This window comes from Colobus angolensis, unplaced genomic scaffold (genome assembly GCF_000951035.1).
Source record: "Colobus angolensis palliatus isolate OR3802 unplaced genomic scaffold, Cang.pa_1.0 Scaffold232, whole genome shotgun sequence".
Classification (NCBI taxonomy): Eukaryota; Metazoa; Chordata; class Mammalia; order Primates; family Cercopithecidae; genus Colobus; species Colobus angolensis.
This window is the reverse complement of record NW_012115511.1, coordinates 3792405-3806651: the sequence shown is the minus strand read 5'-3', so window position 1 is coordinate 3806651 and position 14247 is coordinate 3792405. Positions and strand designations below refer to the sequence as shown.

Genomic DNA, 14247 nt, shown 5'->3' with positions numbered 1-14247 from the left:
TGTCCTTTGTGGTTTAAGAAATCAAGAACATCCCTATCCTGAGAAGCTGGGGACTGGGATTTTGGGCAATGATGGGACCTCTTTTGGTTTGACTTATGGTGACCTTTTGCCATCACTGCTGCCTTACCTACAAGAGTATCTTGGAAAAGGACATATCTAGCTGCTTCGTGATCCAGGAGGGGCTTTAGAGGGTCAGAAAATGCACAATATTATGGAACTTTGATGGGAGGTAAGAAAACAGAGAGGTGATGGTAATGGTGAATATTTTACTCAAGGAGTCTCCTTTCCTAAATGCTACTGTGGGAGTGGGAATCAACATTAGTTGGCATACCCACATTCTCTCCCATTTGTTTTCCATTAATCAAACCTTAGAAGTGTCTGCCACCCACAATGATAGAGGAACAGATGGTTTGCTCATGCTGTTCCTCTTGCCCTGAACAGGAGCTGCCCTCTGTTTATATCACAACCCAAATCTTTCCACCATCTGCATTGAGGCTTCCTCCCTTCCCCAGGAGAATTAATCTTTCCTGCCTCCATAGACCTCCCATATGGGAAAATAAGTAACACTTGCTGGGCACTTACACAGTATAGCTCAATAAACTTTCACAAAACATTATCTCCACAAATCCTTGCACTACCCTTGAGGGATTGTAATCTCTGGTATAAGACATGAAATCCATAACTCAGAGAAGTGGCACTTTTTCAAGGCCATGCTCAGTCAGAGGTCAGAGAGGGAGTCCATCCCAACCCGAGCCGGTGCATTAGGGTGCTTAAAAAGTGTCAGCATGTTCCACCAGCTAGAATCAAACAATTCCCCCAGATAAATCTTTTAACCATTTGGTTTATTTTTATTATGTTTCCAAAGCAATCTGTGCTGTTTTGCTGTATCTCTAACATTAATGCAGTACTTGGCACCTAGTACAGGCTCCATAAATATGTGCGGAAGGAGTGGGTGCTTCATGTATGATAGCCACTGTTGTGAATGCTACCTGACTCTGTGGTTTCATATGAAGGGCTCCAGTTTTGGATTCAGAGCAGGTTCAAATAATATTCCTATTAATCATGAGCAGTTATCTTTTTTTTTTTTTTTTGGAGCCTCATCTGCAAAATGGGAATAATCATGCCTGCCTCACTGAGTTGTTATTTCACATGTAACGCACTGTGAAGTGTCTGACACAGTGTCTGGCTCAGCCTCTCATCAATGCTGGCTAGTAATAATTATAATTCATGCAGGCCAGATGGTCATGTAAACAAATGGAGTATAAGCAAAGAGTGTTGTCCCTACGCCAATCAGAACCACCATAATTTGTGGGACAAAGCGTCAAAGGAAGTCTTCGGCCTCATGCTGCAGCTCGGCCAGCCTCTCCCACCCACCTCCACCCACACCCTCAAGCCCCCAGCCCCTTAGGAAGGCGCTTAAGAAGCTTAGATCCCAGAGGAAGTTGAGCCTCCGATCGGTGGCAGCGCGTGGAGAACCCAGGCTGTGCTACAGAGGATGCCGGACGCCAAAACAGCCGCCGAACTCACCCGACCGGCGCACCGGCTCCGCTGCCTAAGTCCGAGGACGCAGGCGGAGGGCCCCGGGCTCCAGCGCGCCCAGGAGGGCGGTGCCGCCGGGGCGCGCTCCAGGCTTGGCTGCAGGCCCCCCAAGAATTAGAAAGCAGGGGCGGCTGCTCAGCTCGGCTGTGGCCTGGGAGTCCAGCTCGTCCCTCTTCCGCAACTTCCCACTGGTCCCATCACCTGGCTTTCTGTCTAGTGTCCGCCCAGGAGGGATACCAAGAAGGCGATGCCACGAGCAGTCGCGTCCCCCAGCCCTCTGTGAGCCCGCAGGTTTCGGGCAACTTTGGCTTAGTCCTTATTGCGGCCCCGGGCCCCTATGCTCCTGGCTCGACTTCCCTGACCTCCCGTTCCCCGGCCAGAGGAGGTGATGGGACGCTCGAAGTCCTGATCTGAGATGACTGCAGAAACCCCCGGATAGGGCTTCAGCGCAGACGGGACATTTAATGATGTTTAGAAGGGCCTTTCCTCAGTTATCCCTCAGCTCCCAAGAGGGCTACCCACTTGGTACACGGCCTCATTTTGTTTGAGGATGCTGATTTAACTGTGTGTGTGTGTGTGTGTGTGTGTGTCTGTGTGTGTGTCTGTGTGTCTGTGTGTGTGTGTGCGCGCGCACGCTTTGGTCCTTCATTCTTTGCTCCTAAAGCTTTCTTTAACGATATTGAAAAAAAATTTTTTTTCTTACTTGAAGTTCCTTTTGATTAATTTTCAAGCAGTGGATATTATGCAATAATATACATAATAGTATATATTCTGTATTAAATACTTCTCATTGCTCCCCGACTTGTCATCAGTTTAGAGCCTTGAAAAAATTTCCATTTTAATATTAACACAAGGTTTTCCCATACATTTTTTTTGAAAAGCTAGGGACAGTATATTAATTAATGAACTTCAGTTAAAAAGCAGACAATGCAAACGTTCTTCACTGCCACAAAGCCACCAAGTTAATGGACAGTGCTTACGGTTTTGGGTTTTCGGAGGGCAACTTTATAATACCTGTAGGACTGTCTTGAAAGTCAGGTTCCGATCTTTAGCCTAAGAAGGTTAAAAAGCTGGTAAGTTATTTTCTTGTCACTCTTAACAATAACTGACCCATAATACATTAGCAATCTGTCCCTAGATTGTGTGGAATCAGATAGTTAAAATTAAATTTAAAAAGTTAAAATAGTTGTCATCACATTAAAAACACATTACATCAGTTTAGATGAACTGCAAGTAAATCATCCCCTTACCTTTTAGAAGATAGAAAGTTTAGTGACTACTATTTATACACTTTGAATATTTTATATTAGAGTGGTCATCATCGTTTACATGGATTATTTTCTATGTCCATTTCCAGTCCACAAATATCAGGGTGTCTGTTACATAACAGTTAACATTTCAAGCTTCTCTGAAAAGGTGTCTTTATATAAAACAAGAAAGATAACTGCATATTATCAAAAGGTCATTCAGAGATTTTAAAAATAAAATCATTAGGGACCCATTAAGAAAACTACAACAATTAACTATACTTTTAAAAATGTATATAGTAGCACAAAAATCAAAGTCTTAATGGACACTCACATGAGATAGTTCATTTTGGCTTTGTTTTGTTTTAAACATAGATTTCTAGAGCATTAAAAATAATCCTCATAGGTTTGTTAAACCTTTAGCGGAAGATTACAGCCCATGTTTTTGTCTTTGCTGAATAGCTGTTTGTCTCACTTTATTTACTTGGTATTGGATATTTGTCAATGTCATTTCATATCTACAGAAAATTCTTACGCTCTGTGGAGGTAGTGAATGTGTGTGTGTGTGTCTGCCGGAGGTCACATGACAGTTTCATCCTATTTGGTGGAGCAGCTTGACTTTTTTTCCCCTTGCTTTTGGTGATGGTTGTGAGTGCAGAAGTTGATTGACAGATGCATGCCAGAAACCCCCATTCTCCTTTTCAAAGACAACATATGATGGATCGCGATCTCTCAGCGCAGCAGGACACGGGGACCATGCAAGCTGTAATTGGTCAGGTATGGAGTCAGCCATTTCTCAACTCCCCTTTTTTCCACAAGGGTCTCACCATATGATTCACATAATTCATATTTACAGTACCATCATTCTATCTGTATCTTCAGCTACCTGCCAGTGTAGTGCTGAAAGTGCGAAAGGCAAAAGGCACCCATTAAATCTGACCAGGGAAACCTCAGCTTAAAACTTCAATGTGATCCTTTTAAACAAAAACTAAAACAACAACAAAAACACTGAAGGATAAATCTAATTTATAATTTGGTCTGGATGTTTCTTAAAAATCTATATTAGAAATTTGCTCTCTTTTTAGATTTTGATCTCGGAAGGAAAGAAAGTGTGAGAAGAGAATCAAGTGTGGTTTTCTAGGTAGTAGTTAAAATTTTTCTAATGCTGTTCAATATTTTTATTTTGACTGTGTTCTCTCCTTCTCTCTCTCTCTCTCTCTCTCTCTCCCTCTCTCACTTTCTCCATATGGGAAATATAAATATATAGATACATGTGCCTTGACTTCTAACCCAGATGATGTGTGATTGAGCCCGGTGAATGTAGTAGTAGTCTTGGCTGCTGCAGAGGGGCAGGCTGCAAATTAAACACTGCCACAATCTGAAAGGTCCAGGTGGTCTGCTCGTGCTTCCTAATGCAATCCAGCACAGCAGCTTTAATAAACAGCTCTATTTAGTGCCTCCTCCTTGTATCCAGGGAGGTGAGCTGGTCTGGGGCTGCTGTGATGAAATGCCAGAAGAATATCTCTCAGAGGCCTCACAAGCTGATTTTTAGAGCTTTCCTGCTCTGTCGTCTTTGTCTTCCAAATGGGTCAGTGAGTCTTGCTCTTTCTGTTTGGTGCTTTCTGTGAAGTCAGTAGTTTATGCTTGTGTTAAAATGTTTGCGTTGTAAGCTAAATCAAAAGACGAAAAGGATCGTTGTATTTTCATTTGCCTTCAGATAACTAAAGTGGTGAAAGGAAGGATAGTACCCTGCTGCAGAGGGAGGGTGATTTTTCTGACTATGATGGGGGTGGGGTGAGGAAAAAGGAAATATACATGGTTTCTTTTTCTTTTCTTTTTTTGTAATGTATTTTTGACTAAATTTTTCTAAGTTATCTATGTTTATTTATGTATTGTTAACTTATAAACCAGACTATGCTCACGAATATTTATAAACTCCTAAAAGTTTTTTTTGTTTTTTTTTGGTACACTTTCCAATCAAGACAAGCTAGCAAGGCAACGACATAAAATTTGTTTGCTGTATGTTAATAGCATGGTGGAAAATATATCATCTTATTCTGTTTTCAACAAAATTATAGAAAAGCACTTCAGGGTTCTGAAAGCACATGGTTTATTAATACCAGCATGCTTGCTTCATAATGTATTTTTAGATGGAAAATGTCAAATACATAATACCATGTTTTCACAGGCTCACACTATTTTAAAAGAAGTAGATATTTGGTTCAACAGAGAAATATTTTTTAAAACTTTTAAGGTGGTTTTTGTTCTATAGACATATATATAAAGTGAAGTCTCTAGGCAGGAGAAAATATATAAACTGATTTTATATACTCTTGATACCTGTTTCAATGTAAGTATTCACTGATGACCAAATATATCAAATACAGCTAAAATAATAGTGGTGTAGGGAATGAAATAAATATCTGTTACAGCAGCAGCAGATGACTTTCGCATATTGAAATAAAACTTGAGCCCCTAATCACTGTCTTGTCCTGTTTAATAAAACTTTTCTTAGGTTGCAGGTTCTGTCTTCTGTATGGCATAGTTATGGTTCTTAATACTGTGCAGAATTACTGTGCTTCAATCTCTAATAAGAAATAGGATTTCCTTTTTCTATATATTTCTGCTGAAAAATCAGGAAAGTCACTTGTAGTTTGTTATTCAGTATTGTTTATTGGAAATCAATTGTAAAGGTATATACTTTTTAAAGGCTCAGGTATATAGTTAAAAAAAGGAATCAGTACATATTTTTACAGATAGTAGACTTAACTTCTAATTTGTCAGGATTTAAAATTAGTTATTATTACATAGCTCTGTATTTTATATGTATTCTTTAGCATAATTTTTAAAGGTTCCGTATGTCTAAGAACTCTACATGTTAATGACCTATGAATACATTGCCAATAGTTGCATCAAAGTAGTCACCTGCTTTCTGAAGGTGTTATTTCTCATAATTTGTTCAAAACTCCTTAAAATATCAAGTCAGTAAATTATAAAAGCAATTGTGCTGAAGGTTGTAAACATTTCTGTGCTAAAAATGTACAAACTAGAATGCTTATTTTTTATTTGAAATTGGAACTAAGTATTTAAAAAGAAAGAAAAAGTAGAATATTGCCCTATATGCATACGATAAAGGTCACAAAGTCTATATGGAAACCATATCTAGAAATATAAAAAAGAAAGGTGCTATATATATTTGAAATGAATTCATTTTAATAGTTATAGCACAGATAAGTGTATTTACTCAAATGATTATGTCTAACAATAAGGAAAAGATTGTGAAAATAATTTTTATTGCTCTGCTGTCAATCAAAACCAGAAAGAGATGGTTTATTTTTTAGCTCTTGACTTAAATATCATCTTATATCTACTCAGCAGGTGTGAACAATCCCATTTAATAATGCAAATGTTTGTGTTTGTTTCTTCTCAAATACATTTTGGAATAATTATTATTTTTGTCTTTTTTTTTTTTTTCCTGTTCTGAGTCCTGTTCCTAGATGACTTTGGGTTGGAGGAGCAAATAACCAGTTTTCAGTCAGAATATTGAAAGATTCCTGTGAAGTATGAGCTTTAGGTTTTTTCATTCACTCTTAGGATGAAATATCCACAGTTGCTTCCACTGTAGGAAAGAGTAGACTTTTCTGTGTTTCTGGCCGTGATCCAGCTCAGGACACAGCACTGGCTTCACAGAGTAGAAATTGCTCATATATGCCTTTCCCCCAGGATTTCTCCTCCCCCAAGCAAGCAATTAAGCAGTCTAGTACTTGGAAGAACAAACTCCCTGCTTAGTATATCAAGATCAAGAAACTTGGTTCATTCACACAATTTTTGGAAATCAAATCAGATTTCTGATAGTAATTACCTGTAGTTAGCTTCCTAACCTCTTGAACGTAGGATGGATTGTTATCCAGGGGATGATTTTCAATTCAATTCAATTACACAGTTAAGCAGGTTCTGATCATGGGTTTGATTATCATTTAGAAATGAAGACTTGCATTTCCATCTCTTATGGCCATTAAATGTTTAGTGCTTCATTTGTTTTTTTGCAGACCTGAGCTTGTGAGTGACAGATTAGTTCATCAGTACTGTGGACCTCCTGTTTTTGTTTTTTCTCATCTCATACAGTCGGGTCACTGTGTCCAATACTCCTTGTGGCACTGCTGTTCCCAGAGGACCTAGCCAGCCCACCATCCTGATGCACAGGCCTGAGGGTCCCGGCTGGCTTCACGTCTATAGACTGACTTTTGCAAATATTGCAGAACAGAGGATATTAAATTAGTTGTTAATAAAAACAACAGATGAACCAAATTAGATGAAAATATTTATCAAGTATATCTAAGAGTTTGCTGGGAGTGGGAGAGAGACAGCTAGGTAAAGTGATCATGGGTGCACTTCCAGTTGACATTGCTAAAGTACTAGAAGAAGAGAGAAGAGACCACGCATTCTATATTTTAATAGCATTAGAAGTGCAATAAAAAGCTGTTTACAATTTCCCTTACTGGTACAATGGATCTTTTATTTTTCAAAGTACATTTCGACAATTTGAAGTGTTGTAAAGCTGTACGTTAGAAGACTAATGCAAATGTCTCAGACAGTGCTCAGTATGTGTGCATGCATTTGGCTTAACAGTATCTCCATGTATGTTTTCTCATATGGAGATTTTAAAACACAAATATTTCACTGTTATAGCATAAAAACAATTAATTTTACATGGATGGTATAATCTCTTGTTCCAAAAAGTATTTAATGTAGATTTAATAATAATTTGCTTACCTAAAATATGCTCAAACTGATGTGCGATGCAAGTGGCCTAGGGAGAGGGGACATTGGCATGATGTAAATAACACACTTGAAGATTGCCCTCAGTCAATTTAGACTGATATTCATGCCTTATATATAAAAATGAAACACTGGGGCTAACCTAACCCTGTTTTACTCATGCAAAGCATAACTCCCATAGACTCTTAAAAAAAGTCATTTTTGTGGGTGTGAATGCTGATATTTTTGAAACTGACAGATTGCTTCAACGAATTTATGTATTTTGGGAGTGTGAAATTATTACTGCTTGAATTTTATTGAGAATACCTTTTCCCCAAGGTATTATGGATGAATGGTATACTAGAAAAAATACATATTAATTAAGGATTATTCTTTCTTATACATACTGGTGCTAGTATTCTTTTAGTAAGTGCCGGACTCACCAAAATTGAATTTGTAGTATGTATTGTTTATTAACCTAAAAAGCTTCACTTAATATTTCATTCGTACTTATAGGAAAGTCTTATGTTAACATTTTACATTTTACCAGATGGACTTAATTTTTATTCCATTTAGAATTTTTTAAAATTAAAGCAGACATTTAAATGATAAAGTCAATTTTGTCCATTTAAGTAAAATTTATCAACATAGTAATACTACTATACAATAATGTTAATACTAAACAAAAATTAGATGAACTTGGGTCTTGAAACTAAATTTTCTTTTCTATCTCTAAGGTCAATTAATGAAACTATAGGATTCAAGTATCATTTTCAATGCTTAAGAACTTAAAACTTTTTGATTCTTACCTCTAACATATGCAGAGAGGTGGCTGCAACTTTCAAAATACAAATGCTTACGAAAGAAAGTTTGCACGTAATAAGTTTCCTGCATGTAAAATCTATAGCATTTGTTTCAGAGGTCAGTGAAGGATGTTTCTTAATTGACCTTTTCTTTGCTATGTAAACTGCATATTACCAGTTGCAAGTATTTTTCTCTTTATTGCTATGAAAATTGGAATATAATTAACATGTCTGCAAATATTGAAAAACTTCACTTTTCAATTGCATTGTGATATTGTACAAGCTGTTACTCTTTTCTAATGCTTGATTGAGTAGAAAATAAAGTTGTGACATAAAGTGCAAACATGAAAAGATCAGACTTGAAGAAACAATGTGCCAAAAGATAAATATTGACTTTAATTTGAGCACTAAAAGAAAATCCAAATTACACAACTTTTAAATTAATTTGTAATTTATGGCCAAACCTTTACTTGGGAGATAATAGCTGCTCTATATGTAATCTCAAACTTGGATTTATGTTCTTTTTCCCTTCCCTCCCTCCCTACATCCCTTTCTTCCTTTCTTCTTTTGTTCCTCCCTCGCTCCTTTCTTTTTTTTTTTTTTTGTAGGTGAAATGTGTGTCCAATAAAGTAAATTACCGAGTCAAGCTTTGCTCTGTTAGCCTATGTAAATTGCTCTGTTGAGCCATCTTGTCTTAAACTGATCCAAAATTGTAATCAAGATTTGTACCAGTTTTGCTTTTTACACATTTCTTCTGCATCTCAATTTGAAGAAGGGGTTGTGAGTGAAACACTGTCACTACATTTCAGTAAAGATTTGTTTTTCTTTCTATTATTTTCTTGTTTTTCCCAATTCCACAATGTGAACCAATTATGGTGAATATTGCTTAATTTTTGTTGGAAAAATTCCTTCCTGGTTTGCTGTATGCTTGTGTTATTTTTCTATACCCCATTTATAAATGATAATATTTTTGTTATTTCAGGGATAGCACTTCTCATAAATGTAAAGTCGTTGTATGTAAGTAACAGCAAAATAATTGAAAACATCTTTGATTATTTACGTTAAAGGAAATTCTCTAGGTTTTAAAACACTTGTTTTTCAGGTTGACTGGTCTTCAGAAAATAGCTTTTTGTTTTATCAGTAGCTTTAAAACCCTTATGATATGAAAGACTCTTTCTTCAAAAGACAGACCTTAGCTGTTGATACTTGGCACTGATTCTAGGTGAAATGCAACCCTATTCTTTTCAACAGCGCTTTTCTAATCATAAGACAAAAAAAAAAAAATTTGAAGATCAACTGAGTATTCCAACTTTCACCTATTTTCAGGCTTCCCCCCACCTGGGAGGTATATTTTTCCCGTGGGAAAAGGTGCCCACATAATTTCCAGCACTTCCCTAGTCCTAGGGTCAAAGATGCAAATAAACGTGTTGACACCTTTAATGAAAAGAATATAGTCGCTCAAACGTATTGCTCTGACATTTTGCTCTCTTTCTTCAGTGCCATTTCTCCATCAGCTTTTCTTCTCCTTTCCACTGTGAACCAGAGTCAGTTTGATGAGTAATAACTGAAAAGTGAATCTTTGTGGGCTTCCCAGGCAGGAAAGGGCACTGGAAAGAGAGACAAGACCTCGAGCAAAACAAAGCAGACAGGTAGCAGAAGACTCACAAATATACTTGCTTCTTTAGTTTATATTTCTAAGTTATCCTGTAAGCTTACCTCATCTCACCTAGCAATTCAAATCACACACGAAAAATACAGTAAAACAATACGTTAGCACAGGAGAACTAGAATTAAAAAACAAAGTCTAAGAAAAGGCTTCACAGTGCTTGTGCTGTACACAAATTTCAATATTAACGAAAACTTTTCTTTAAATCTTTAGAGCTTTTTACAAGAGGTTAACCAGGGCTCCGATGCTGTGCAATAGCACTTATTATTTCTGGAGTTTAATATGATGCTGACTCTGCATATTTTATGACTTTGATTTTTGATGAATAATTTAAAACTATTTTTAGAAGAAAACATTTATCTCTAACACCTAAAAGCTTAGAGAAACAGGTATATTTTGAAAAGATTACATACCTGTTAAGTGGTATTTTTAGCATTGATCAGAACTCAGGCAAATTCCTCTTCAAAAGGACAAAGTACAACATTTACAGGGAGCTTCGTTTTCAGTGCAGAATTCATATACAGATTTTGTTTAAAGGAAGTAGGTTTTTGTTGAGAGTAAAAGGTAAATATTGTACCAAGACAGAAGCAAGGATACCAGAAGCCATAATTGATACTGAGGAAATATGAGAGAAAAGTAGATATTTCTTAAACCTTCAGTTCTTTTCCTCCAAATTGGAAGGGCAGAATGGGCAAGAATGGAGCTGGACACACAATAGTAGGGACTATGGCAAGCCAAACTTGCTTCAGACAGAGCTAGTTAATTTTGTAAGTCTCAAATAATACTAGAAAACAAGTTTCTTTCAACCTTTTTTCCAAAAGGTTGAGAGTTAGGACAAATGTAAAATGCTGCTTAATGGGCACAAATACAACCAAGAACATCAAACTCATTTCACTTAGTGTCAGTCCTGATGATTCATCATTATGGCCAGGGCGAACTGTGGTCTTTGGGCTGAAACAATTTTATCCATTAAAAAAACCCAGAATGTTCCAGCTTGAATCTTATATCCTTAGGGTTACAATATTGAATTCCGAATCGGGAAACTTAATCTTGCAGCCAGATTTGACAAGATGCTGGTTGAATGGTAGGCAGAAGCGATGATTGTGGGATGAAATGCCCCAGGTCAGAAGTTGGGAAAAATAAGAGTTTTGTGAAAGTTTGGCTGTGATATAAGAATGCCAAGTTTGTAAATTTCTCTCCATTCATATCAGCAGATGGTGTTCAAGGATCTTAAAAGTAAATCTCTGTTGTATTCATTTTCTCTGTTTCAATATTTCCTTAACAAAGTGAGTCTGTACACATTCTTAGGTGCATTTCTTGGTGTGTTTCTAGAACTGCTAATACGAGAGGTGTTTGTAGTAATATTCAAAAGGTCTCTAGGAACAAAGGCTAATATGGCTCAAATCCCAAACAGTCCTATACTGTTCCTAGGTGATGTATTAATCCTAGATTCAAGAACTAAATTTGTGATTTGTTTTCTGAAAACTTTTTTGTTTGTAAACAAACCTATATCTAGATTTCTAGTGATGAAAGAATTTAGAGTAAAAATGAAAATGAGGCAGTCTAGCAATCTAATTCATTAACACACATGCACACTCACAGACATACTATAAACATTTTAGGAATCCTTGACTATTTAACCTCTAATAATCTAAAAATATTTTGTCTCTGTTTTCAATCTTAGTACCTGAAAAAATTACGGTAGATGTTTACTTAAAATACTCCTCTCAACTTGGTTGAGAATGGAAAAATACTTTGCAACTTTTTTGTTTTTGTTTTGAGATGAGGTCTTGACATGTTGCTGAGGCTGGCTGCGAACTCCTGGGCTCAAGAGACCCTCCCACCTCAGCCTCTTGCGTAGTACTTTGCGCTTTTAAACATCAAGTTTATGGTAAGAATTTGAGTACATAGTCGATCGGAAAACTGCAAACGTATGAATATTGCAGTTATTTCCTTGCAAAAACAGGGGTGCTGTTTGCTTTGCAATGTACTTCCATTTGTACTAGTGCTGAAACCTATCAACTGCAATTTCTTTCTCCTTTTCTACCATTATTTATCAAATATAATTTAAACAACTAGTTCAGACAGAGAGTGGAACATCTGAGTAAAAGTGACAGTACATGAATACAATTGTTATATGTGTGTGATTAAAGTGAGTTAGTTACATGGTAGACTCCTATGAGTATTTTTGAATTTTTTACTAAAAAATTATAACAGTATTGCCTGCATATGACAAACCATTTCAATAGCACAGAATAGTATAAAGTGGAAAGTAAAGTATCCTGATTCCACTTACCACAAATAACCACTGTTAACTATTTCTTATATATCCTTTCAGAGATTTTCTATGCATGTATATGCAATCCTTATACAATCCAAGTAGAACTATACTATACATAGAGTTCTGTAACTTACTTTCACATATAAAAAACATTTTGAACCTCTTCTCATGTGACTATGAATAGATCTGCATCCTTCTCTGTAGTATTCCCTTTTATGGATATACAGTGATTTATTTAACCAATTCTCTCTTGATCTAGCTTTTAAAAATAAGTTAGTCTCTGCAATCAGTCTAACAAGTTGAGAAGTTTCATTTCTCTTACCATAAAAGATTTCAGAATTTTCCAAATAAGATTTGTTTGAGCAAAAGAACTCATAAATAGTGTCTCCTGGGAGAAGGTTAAGTGTAATGTTAAAAGTGAAGAGTAGCTTTATGCCACAAGAAAAGAGATGTATCATTTATATATTGAACACTCAAAACAATTAAAATAGCAATAAAGATCACAATATTGTATTTAGTAACAAAGAGGTAAGAATGACAGAGAATGGCATAAGGAGCTGGTTCTCAGTCAGACACATTATGACTTGAAAACCTTTATGTTTGCTCCAAGCCACCAAACAACTGAACAAAATGCTTAAGCTATTTTCTTTCATGAGCCTCAATGCTGTTTATTAAGATAATTGACATAGATATATGTTTCCAATGCATGATTCAGTTAATGTATCTCGATTAGTGAAAAAGAGACCAGAAGAAATTCATGGTAATTAATGTCACTTAAATTTCTGTTTTCTATATTTCATATTGTCAGACCAATCCTTCAACCCTGATTCATAGGTTAAATAATGCAGCCACAAGCAGGGCTGAATCAAAACTAATGAGACTTAGCTCTTGAATTCTACTATATTTAGGGTTTTGAGAAGGCAGACAAAGTGTACATTATTGAAATATTCCAGAGAATGTGAAAAGTTACATTTCATGTTTCTTTTAGGATATGTCTTTGCTCGTTCTCTTTAATCACATTACCTCACATATACTAAGAAGACAGTAACATAGGCAGTAATGAAATCTTCTATTTGAATAAGAGATGGGAGTGTGAGCTGACCACGCCATCTTTCCCTACACAGACTTCCAGAACTGAGTCAATGGAACTGTAGGTGTGCTTGTTTCCTCCCTCCAGATGCTAACAGATGCTAAGACAAGTGTGCTTCATCTGTAGATTTAAAGGTAGCTGACTTCTTTGCCTGGAGCTTAAAACGGGCTTTCGCGAACAAATTGCAGAGTATGGCTTTAATATTGATGATCTTGTTTGAACCCCACAACTTTAGAGGTAGATACAGATCATCATCCCCATTTTATAGAAGCGGAAGCTGGCTCAGAGAGGTTATGTATCTTATTTGTAGCCATATTGCTAAGGAGTGGAAGAAATGAGACTTGAACTCATATCATTTTCTGAAATTCCACTGTTTCCCTCTGCCTGCCTTGTAGATCCACCAGGGGCAACCTTTAAAAATCTACTGATGTGAAGGACTCATTCTCAGAAATTCTGGTTCTATTTATCTGGGTGGAGTCTGGGTATGAGTATTTTTTAAAAGCTTTACAGATGATTCTAGTGCACTCTATCACAGTACCTCTTAAACTGGATGACTGTCATTTTAAATAATAAAGAAAATACACCTATAAAAATTGAACAATGTAACCCCTCCTGCCCCCCACCAATCATAAATCAATAGCAGAAGAGGAATGGAGGGAATGTAACCTGGTATTCATTTCATGTATCCCTGTGTGTCTGTGTGTGTTTCAGTGGGGCTCTTGTAAACTTCCTTGAATATCTAATGTTTAATACCATTTTTCATCCGGAAAAGGGCTGCATGTTTACCCATCCGAAAAACAACAGTAGTAGTAATGTACCAATAAGTGAGCACTTACTAGGTGCCAGGCACTTTGCTGGTATAA

At 36.6% G+C, this 14247-nt stretch overlaps 1 protein-coding gene across 2 annotated transcripts in view; it reads left to right on the top strand.

Annotated features, from left to right (window-relative positions):
• Positions 1-3502: 3502 nt before the first annotated feature.
• POU6F2 (POU class 6 homeobox 2) overlaps positions 3503-14247 on the top strand; it is a 491856-nt gene continuing 481111 nt past the window's right edge. For both annotated transcript variants that reach the window (XM_011944507.1, XM_011944506.1), the window contains exon 1: positions 3503-3563. The gene's annotated coding sequence lies outside the window, so the exon portion shown is untranslated. The remainder of the gene's footprint in view (positions 3564-14247) is intronic.